Source organism: Neofelis nebulosa, chromosome 10, assembly GCF_028018385.1.
Source record: "Neofelis nebulosa isolate mNeoNeb1 chromosome 10, mNeoNeb1.pri, whole genome shotgun sequence".
NCBI classification, from domain to species: Eukaryota; Metazoa; Chordata; class Mammalia; order Carnivora; family Felidae; genus Neofelis; species Neofelis nebulosa.
This window is the reverse complement of record NC_080791.1, coordinates 87,920,674-87,930,033: the sequence shown is the minus strand read 5'-3', so window position 1 is coordinate 87,930,033 and position 9,360 is coordinate 87,920,674. Positions and strand designations below refer to the sequence as shown.

Here is a 9,360-nt window from a genome sequence, read left to right as displayed (position 1 = left end):
ACAAAGCCACCCAGGTACCTTGTAGATTTCAGTTTTTATTCTGAATGAAATGAAGAATCCTTATAGAGTTTAAATAGAGCAGTGACTTGTTCTCACTTAGGCTTTATGGCAGGTTTGTTGAGAAGAGACCACAGTAGGGTAAAGCACAAGTTGGAGGTACTTGAGAGGCTGATGTAGCAATTTAGGCCAGACATGAGGTAGCCTGTCCTGAGGATGAGTAAAGGAATGGTAAGAAGTGAGTGGGTACTGAGCCATCATATCTACTGTTCCCTTTGACTTGTGTACTTTTCCCTGTATATTTGTTTTCTCATCTTCCTAAGGTCTCTGCTCAGAGAGCACTTGTTTAGAGAGGACTCCTTTGACCAACCTGTATAAGATATCAATATCCTGCCTATATATACCCTTCATTCCATCCTTACACTGGTTTTTCTCCATAGTGTTTATCACATTGGGCATATCTCTCTTCCCCCTTGCTATCTCCCTCCCCTGATCAGAGTAAAGGCTCTGTGATAGTAAAGACTTTGTCTACTTTGTTCACTGTTGTATTCCCAGTACTCAGAATAGTACCTGACCTGTAGTAGCAGCTCAAAAGTAATATGTTAAATGATGAAGTGAATGAATGGATCTCATTTCCTGTATTAGTTATCTACTGCTGTGTAACAAATGGCCCCCAGACCCAGGAGCTTACAATAACATTGATTATCTCACACAGTTTCTGAGAGCCAAAAGCTGAGAGCAGCCTAGGGAGTCATTCTGGCTCAGAGCGCCTCATGAGGCTGCAGTCAAGCAGTGCTGCAGTCATCTGGAGGCTTGACTGGGGCTGGAGGATTTGCTTCCAAGATGGATCACTCACAGAATGGATCACTCACAGAATGTGGCTTTTGGCAGAAGGCCTCATTTCCTAGCCTCATGGGTTGTCTGAGTGTCCTTACTTCGTCCAGAGCAAGTTATGAGATGAGATGAGGGAGCGAGCAAGAAGAGAGAGAAGGGAGCCCCAACGGCTTTTGTAACCCAACTTCGAAAGTGACATACCATCACTTCTGCCATATTCTCCAGTCACACAGACCAACATTGAGACAGTGTGGAAGGAAACTACACAGAGGCATAGATACCAGAAGGCGGTGATTGTGGGGGCCATCTTGGAGGCTAACATAACACTCCTTTTTATCAAGACCTGTCTCCTCCCACCTCCAGCCAATCACCTGTAGCCCTCTGGTAGCAAACTGTGGTGACCCACAGCTATATCCAGGGCACGTGTGTTTTTTTGTTTGTTTGTTTTTAAAACCATTACCATGTTTTAGGTTATTAGAGGCAACATTAAAAAAAAGGGAAGGGCAGGGGCACCATGGTAAAGGCAGGGTGGTGAAGGCCTGTTGCTGGATGACAGTTGGGCGGTTGGAATGAGAAGGCCATGGAGAATCTGAGACAGTTGGAAGGCAGTCCTGACCAGGGCAGAGGGATGTGGGAGACAGAGGCAAGGGAAAAATTTCAGAGGTGGGAAGAAAGAATAAAGAATAGTTCCCTGCAGAGAGAGAGGGAAATCAGGGTAGGATATGATCTGAGAGAGAGTTTCATCTGCCTTCACTGTACTTGAGGCAGAGAGAGGCACCATGAGGACAGGGTTCTGCCTTCTGGGAGCTCACAGCCCCATGAAGGAGGCAGGCACACTCACAAGAAACTAGGCTGCAAGGCTGAGTGAAAGGAATTTGCCAATAAAGCTGCAAAATCAGGTCACTGGATGCCAGAGGAGGGGGTTGAAAGTAAGTCTGGGACTCTCTGATCCTGAGATGAAGGCGGGCCATCCAGAGGAGGTGTCCCGCAAGCTCAGAGGTGGGGGGTAGGATGGGACTGAGATGCAAAGCTTTGTGAGTAAATGAATCAGGGAAAGGGGGCATTGATCAAGGAGGAATGAGACATCCAGGACCCAGCCGAGACTACCCGGAGAACTGGACACAGAACGGCAGAGGGGTTTAAGCAAGGGGTCTGGAGCCAGACAGCTTGGATTTGAATACTGATTCTGCCCCTGGTTGGTTGTGTCTTCTTGGGTCTCTGTTGTCTTCTCTTTGCTTTAACACCTCCATCTGTTAAATGGGTACCTACGGTGAAAGCTACGTGTACTGGTGAAGTTACATAGTAAGGGTTCAGTCGATGGTAGGCAGCCCTAAGGTGGTGCAAAATCACTGAAGTTCTGGGGGTAGAAGGCTTTAAGGAGAATTGGGTCAGGACCCCAATAAGGAACATCTATTGAGCACCTGCGTGTGTTATTGCATTAATTTTCATGCAGCAACATATGAGGAACCGTTAATCAGCTCAAGTTTACAGATGAGGAAGTAGGCTCATAGATAGGAAGTGAGTGGCACAGGGTCACAGAGCAAGACAGATGTGGAGATGAGATGTGAAAGCATGTCTATGCAGCCCTACAGTCCACGTGCCCACAATGCCCTTCAGGAGCCCCCAGGAGAGCAAGGAGATTGAAGATGTTGGAGGAGCTGCTGAGCATGAGGGGAGGGAGCAAGGTGTGTGGGGCTGCAGCCTGGTGGCATGAGAGGGTCATGTAGCACTGAGCAAGGACATAGGACTTATCTTCAGGTTAGGAGGTACAGAAGAGGCTATGGGGTGTCACTGATGGAGAAAGGCCCCTCAGGGTGTGGGAAGGGCTGAAATCAGGGTCACAGCTGACGGAGCTTAGTTTTGGAAAAAGGAAGAGAGGGAGTTGATTGACCAGAAGAGTCAAAGGTGGTGCTGTGCTTGCTCTGTGGGGGGGACAGGCAGATCAGCCCTGAGACATTGGTGAGCTGGTAGGACACACCCAACTGGAACCCTCAGCGTTTAGGCAAGGGCTCAGCAGGGCGGGGAGCGGGGAGGCCTGTGGGGAGAGAAAGCCAGCTGGGTGTCAGACCAGCCTGCAGTCTGTCCACCTACATCCCCATCTGCGTAGGCTTTTTACAGATTGTTAGAACTTACTAGAAGGTCAAGATTTAACAAAACAACACATTCTGTCTTCACCCAGGCAGCTCATCTGTCAGGGGGGCCGACGGGGGGATGATGCTGTAATTGGTGAAGTGCAGGGTACTGTGGGCACCTCGGCAGAGGCTGCAGTGCTGACATGAGTTCTCAGCTAAGAGCCTAAGGAAGGGCGTGGGGAGGGGTGACGTAGGTGAGAGGCTGTAGACTGGGGCATCAGCTTCGGCAAATGTTGGAGGAGAAGACAACACATCGCAGAAACCGAAGTTCACAGCCGCTGGAGTATGTGGGTGTGGGGAGAAGCTTAAGGGCCCGGCAGCACCTTGCACTTTCTTTTAATGAGGTTAATGGGGCCGTTAATGTCTTGAGCAGGGACAGCCATGATGGAATTTATCTTGAAAGCTGCCTCTACTTCCTCTGTGGGATGTGAATTGAGCGCACGCATGACTGAAGGCAGGAAACCAGGAGACTGTGGTGGTCTTGCAGGGGACAGATGACCCGGCCGTGTCAGGAAGCAGAGCGGCACGCTAAAGCAGTCATCCAGGGAAGGACCCAGGAGTCTCGGCAATTGTGAGGACCATGTCTTACACCTCAGTGTGAGGGTCGTGTTGCGGGGAGGGATGGGGTTTGTGCGAGGGGCAGGGGTAGGGGGGAGAGTTCAGTTTTGAAGCTGGGTTTTGATGCACATGTGGGACATCTGTGTGGTCATGTCCAGCAGGAGCCACAGTTGGGGAGCGGTGCTTTACAAGGGCTCTGGAAAGGAGGTGATGGCTGGGGAGCTGTCAGCACTAAAATGAAACCCCAAGTCTGGGTACAGTGTGTGGGAATAGGAAGACGGCTCAGCCTGGGAGAAATGAGGTCAAGGTTTGGCTTTGTGTTTGAAGATGGACGAGATGTGAGCTAATTTCGACCCGGGTGGGAAGGAGCCAGTTGAGCAGGGGTGGTGGATCCCCAAAGAAGAGAGGGAACAGGAACGGACAGGTGTTGCTGAGAAGTTCAGAGTAGAGTGTCGAGTGCCAGGATCCACCCTGGGCAGGAGAGGGCAAGGGGCAGGGGCCGAAGGTCTGAGGGAAAGGGACACAGGTTGATATGGCTGTTCTAAAGGCCAGGGGCGAGAATTGAGCAGAGACACTTGGGAGGAAGCCCCAGTCGGCACCGAGGGCTGTGCTGGGGTTGGAGACCAACACTCCACCTGGGCAGGAGAGGATGATCTTTGACCGATTTTGTCCACAGGACCCTGCGGCTTAGGCGCAGAGGAAGAAATGGACAGGAAACTGAGGTTTGGCTGGCCCCACACAAAGGACAGGCCACAGCCTCCACCCTGAATTCCAAAGGCATGGACAGAGAGGTATATGCTGCAGAAATGATAGTGCAGCCAGCAGACGTCTGCACCTGGGGCTGAGAGGTTTGGGCAGCCCTTGCGTGGGGGTGTAAGGAGTCTCCTGGGAGAGACTTCTTCCCCCTAAGGGGCAACAAAGCCAGGTTCTGACCACTGGTCCTTCAACTAGAAGAGCGGGAAGCTACCTAGAGGATCCCCACAGGGCAGCAGCCAAGCTCAGCAAGAGAGGGGTTGTTTGTGAGGACATCTGAGATGCTCATGTCCAGGAGGAGGAGATGCTCATGTCCAGGTGCTTGGCTCAGCTTTCGCACCCCAGCCGGTGCTGCCTGGGGGCTGCTCAGTCAATACCTGTGACCACAAACCGCCCTTCACACACCAGTCATACCCCTGAGCAATACCCACCCCATCCAGGGCTCCTTCCAGACGGGGAACACTTGCCCACAGAGCACATCACTTCATGCACACAACCTCGTGGAAGGGGTGCTTTGATACCGGTTTTGTGAACGAGAAAAGAGCAGATCGGAGAAGTTGAGTGATTTTTTTTCCCCTAAGATCGCCCAGCTTGTGTGTGATAGAATCCGATCGCAACACATCCTTTTGTCTTTTGACATCCAGCTGATGTTCCATGGTTGTTCCCTTCCCTGGGCCTATCTGGCAAGTGGCAACCCACCCCCTGGTCAAGGTCACCTCCTAGCTGACTCCTGCCTACTGGAACATAGCTGGGGGCAGCTGAGGAAAGCCTCCCCACCCTGATGATGGAGCTTATTATGATCTTTAACCTCAAGTAGGCATGGCTGGGGGTGCTGTCTAACCCACTCTTCTGAATGACTATTTCATACCTCCTCCTTCTCTGACCTCACACCTTCTGGGAGCAGCCAAGGCCTTGGCGTGCTCCCTGGTTGACAGTGGGAGACTGAGGCAGGGGCTGTGCTCCAGAACCGTGGCTCCCTCCCACCCTGAGTAAGCGAAGGGCTGGGCCTTTACCTGCACTGCCCCCTCCTCTGCCCTGTCCAGAGATCCACAAAACAAGCAGATTCCCCACGGTTTGGCAATAGCTGCTATTGACCCCAATTAACATATTTAATATTCTCTCGGGAGAGAAGGTGTTTTTGAATAGAGGTTCCGTTAATACTGCATTTTTCTCTGAATGTTCAGGGATGTGGGAACCATGACGGAACCAGTCTGTCTGTGCCTCACAGGGGAGAAAATCGGAACTGTATAGGCAGGCTCTCGCCTGGCTGCATCTCACCTGGGAGGGCTGAGCTGACATGTGGGGAGATTCACTGAAACTCCAGCATCTCCCAGAACACACTGGGCCTCACGTACCACCTCTGCCTGAAGAGCACCAGGAACCAAGGAGAAATGTGTCTTTGGGGCAAGATAACCTCTCAGAGCCTCAGGGCTCTGGCCCAACTCTGTCACGTGTCACAGAGCAGAAAGAGTCTGACTAGGCTCTAGTCTGCCCCTGCCCCAGGGCCACAGTGTCTTTGGTTCACAAGCCTCTTTGAGCCAGTAATTACTTAGGGAGCTTTAAGAAACATATTGCAAAAAAATTATTTAAAAGCATTCTGTTTCTAATCCTAATTCTAGCTTTGTAACTGTCTAAATGGCTGCTGGAAACAGGCATTTCCTTCTTGGGCTGGAAGTTGAGGTGACCTTCTTTAGTGGCCAATACTGTCTTTTAAAACCACAAATCTCAGAGTTGACTCTGGCAGGTTGAGTGTCTACAGACACCTGGCCATGCAGACGATATGACTCCCAAAGAGGAGTCCCTTATGGGTAAGACACAACAGCAATCACAACTGAAGAAGTGGCAGAAGTCCATAAAGTCCCCTCAGTGGAGGAGTCAGTTCAAATGGCTGGAGTCGGCATTCTTCTAACAAGGAGACTAGGCTGGGGGTTTTGCTGGAAGTGGACCTGTCAGATTTCCTGGCTCCCCCTAGGCTCGGTGGCCCTAGGCCACACAGGTGGGTCGGCAGGAAGGTTCTAGTGCAGGAGCTGGTAGGCCTGGGTGGGTGTGGGTAGAGAAGCAGAGATGTGCAGAAGGACTATGCCCTGAATTGTGTTTCTGAGAGCTAGGAAATAGTACCCAGGTTAGAGTGGGCCCCCTCTGCAGAGTCATTGTTGAAGGTGCCAGGAAGAAAGGCCTAGAAGGAGCAGGGGGAGAGCCACGCCTCGGCACCAAGACTTCCCTGTTAGGTCCCAGGCCCTGGCAGCTTGACCTCCTGTCCTGTTCCTGTGAGCCTGATTTCCTGCCTCTTAGTTTCGGTCTCTTAGTTCTAGTCTTGGGGGGATCCTCGCACTTGCCCGTGGCCACTCCTCATCACTCTGTTCCCGGAAGCCTCTCTCTTGGGCTTCCCCAGCACCACCCCTAGGCTGCTTTCCCAGAGCCCCAGAGCTCTCTGGATGCTGTGAGCACTGTGCAGGAGCAGGGGGGTCGGGGAGCACCCCCTGCAGACTCCCGGCCCCCCTGCCACAATGTGTCACTCTGGCCGCCTGGCCTGGAGTTTCCATAATGATGGTAACAAATTTAAGATTCCAAACAGAAATTCCACTCTTTCAAGGTTCAAATACGACAATGATGGGGAAGAGGAATGTGGGAACGGAGTCTCAAGGTGAATGGGGTGGGCGTGTGGGTGGCAGGCAGGCCTGAGGTCCATTTTCTCTCTGAAATTTCTTCTATACCCTTTCGTTGCTCCCCATACCTCCAATGCCCCACCTTCCCTCCCTCTCAGCTGCTACACTGCTTCCCATTTAAGCCAGAAAACAGAGAACTACCCCGATTTTATCAGTAGCCAGCAATTCTACTTAAACACTGGACCCTACCCTACTTCCTAGTCAAGGACATCCCTCCCGCAATTGACCTCCATCCACCTACACCTCTGTGGGGGATCATTTTCAAGCACATAAAATCATGCTGGGAGAGTCAGCATTTAAAAATCTACTCTATTGAGGTATTATAATTTGGAGATAAAATTCACCCACTGTTAAGTGTGAAGTTAGGTGAATTTTGACAAATATATATACCCGTGTAACCACCGCCACCACCGTCAAGTTCTAGAAGATTGCTATCAGCACGCCCCAAAAAGGATCCCCTTGCTGAGCACTATTCCCTTGTATGGACACGGTACAATTTGTTCACGTGTTCGCCTGTTGATGTGCAATTGGGCTGTTTCCACTTTTTGGCTATTATGAATAAAAAGTGCAGTGAACATTCACGTGTAAGTCTTTGCATGGAAACATGTTGTCACTTCTCTTGAGTAAATATCAAGTGAAATAGCCTGGCCATATGATAATGTATATTTAGTTTCATTAGAAACTTCCAAACTGTTTTCTGCAATGGTTGTACCATTTGACATTCCCAAAGCCATGAAAGTTCCAGATGCTACACTTAGTACTGCCGGGGAGGAGGGCGGGGGTTCCTCAAAATTTAGCCGCTCGTGTGTTTGTGTGTGTGTGTGTGTGTGTGTGTGTGTGTGTGTAGAGGTATGTCCATTTTGTTTGCAATGTGCTTTTCTCTGACAATTACTGATGTGGACCACCTTTTCATGTAACTGCTGGCTATTCACACATCTTTTGTGAAGGGTATGCTCACTTGCCTACTGTATTAGCCTTCTACATATCACCACAAATATGTCAGATAAGACTAGAAAAATAAAGCACATTTATTGTCTCACAGTTTCCGTGGGTCAGGTACAGCTGAGCTGAGTCTTCTGTTCCGGTCCTATGGGCTGCGGGGAAGGTGTTGGGCAGTGCTGGGGTCCCACCTGGGGCCCAGGTCTCCTTCCAAGCACACGTGTTTGTTGGCAGAATTCATTTCCCTGCAGCTATAGAACTCATGGTGCTTTGCTTCAAGGCCAGCAGGAAAAATTTGCTGCTGCCTCTCGAACCTCACTTAAAGATTCACCTGATTAGCTCAGACCCACCCAGGATAATCTATCTCCCTTTTTAAATTTTAAATTTTGATTTTTGAAAGAGAAGAGAGAGAGGAATGAATGGGGGAGGGGCAGAGAGAATCTCTCCTTTGATTAGCTTGAATTACATCTGTCAAAATGCCTTCATATAATATAACTTAATCATGGGAGTGACATCCATAATATTCACAGATCCCACTCATACTCAAGGAGAGATAATTATACAAGGGCATGGGTTGGTCATCGGGGTCATCATAGAATCCTTACCACACCCATTTTTAATTGGTTTGTCTCCTTTTTGAGTTATGTGAGTACTTTATAAATTTGGGGTATGAGCCTTATGTAGATATGTATATTGTAAATATTTTCTCCTAGCCCCTAAGTTTGCCTTCTCATTTTCTTAGTGTTTTTGGTAGAACAGGAATTTTTAATTTTGATGAAGTCCAACTGTCAACTTTTACAGTTCATGCTTTTTATCCCTCCACAAGGAATCTTTGCTTTCCCAAAAGTTACAGTATTTTCTCCTATGTTTTAGAACCTTGATGGCTTTAACCCTTACATTTAGTTCTGTGACTCCTCATGAGTCAACTTTTGTGTATGATGTGAGTTAAGAGTTGATATTCACTTACTTTTCCAAGAAGATACACCATTTTGCCAGCAGTATCTGCTGAAAACACCATTTCCCCCATTAAATTAATTTTATTTTAATGGTATTTTAACTGAAAATCAATTTTGTGTGTGTATTACATGTATGATATGTATGTATTATATATACAATATAATTCTAGATGATTCTATTAGTTTCTCTTTCTATACTTAAATGTACAGTAATCTCTTTGATTACTATGTATTTACAGTAAGTCCTAAAATTAGGCAGATTATGTCCCTCAGCTTTGTTCTTTTCCACAATTTTTTTGGCTATTCTATGACCTTTGAATTTGTAAGTTTCAGCTTGTCAACTTCTAAAAAAAAACAAAACAAAATAAAACTAAGCCTGCTGGGATTTTGATAGGGATTGTATCAAATGTGTGACTCAATTTGGGGAGAAATGCCATCTAACAATATTGAGCCTCCCATCCATAAACCTGGTATTTATCTCCATTTATATTCTTTCTGCATTTTTAGAGTTTTCCATGTACATGT

General features: G+C 48.5%; 1 long non-coding RNA gene across 2 annotated transcripts; it reads left to right on the top strand.

Annotated features, from left to right (window-relative positions):
* The first annotated feature begins 1,075 nt into the window (after nt 1–1,075).
* On the top strand, nt 1,076–7,517 carry LOC131487677 (uncharacterized). 2 transcript variants are annotated; one of them, XR_009249879.1, is made up of 3 exons: nt 1,076–1,760; nt 3,337–3,560; nt 4,198–7,517. It is a non-coding gene; the product is annotated as an uncharacterized LOC131487677 (long non-coding RNA). The 2 variants fall into 2 exon arrangements; XR_009249878.1 differs by having other exon boundaries at nt 1,080–1,760; nt 3,337–3,534.
* Nucleotides 7,518–9,360: the final 1,843 nt, after the last annotated feature.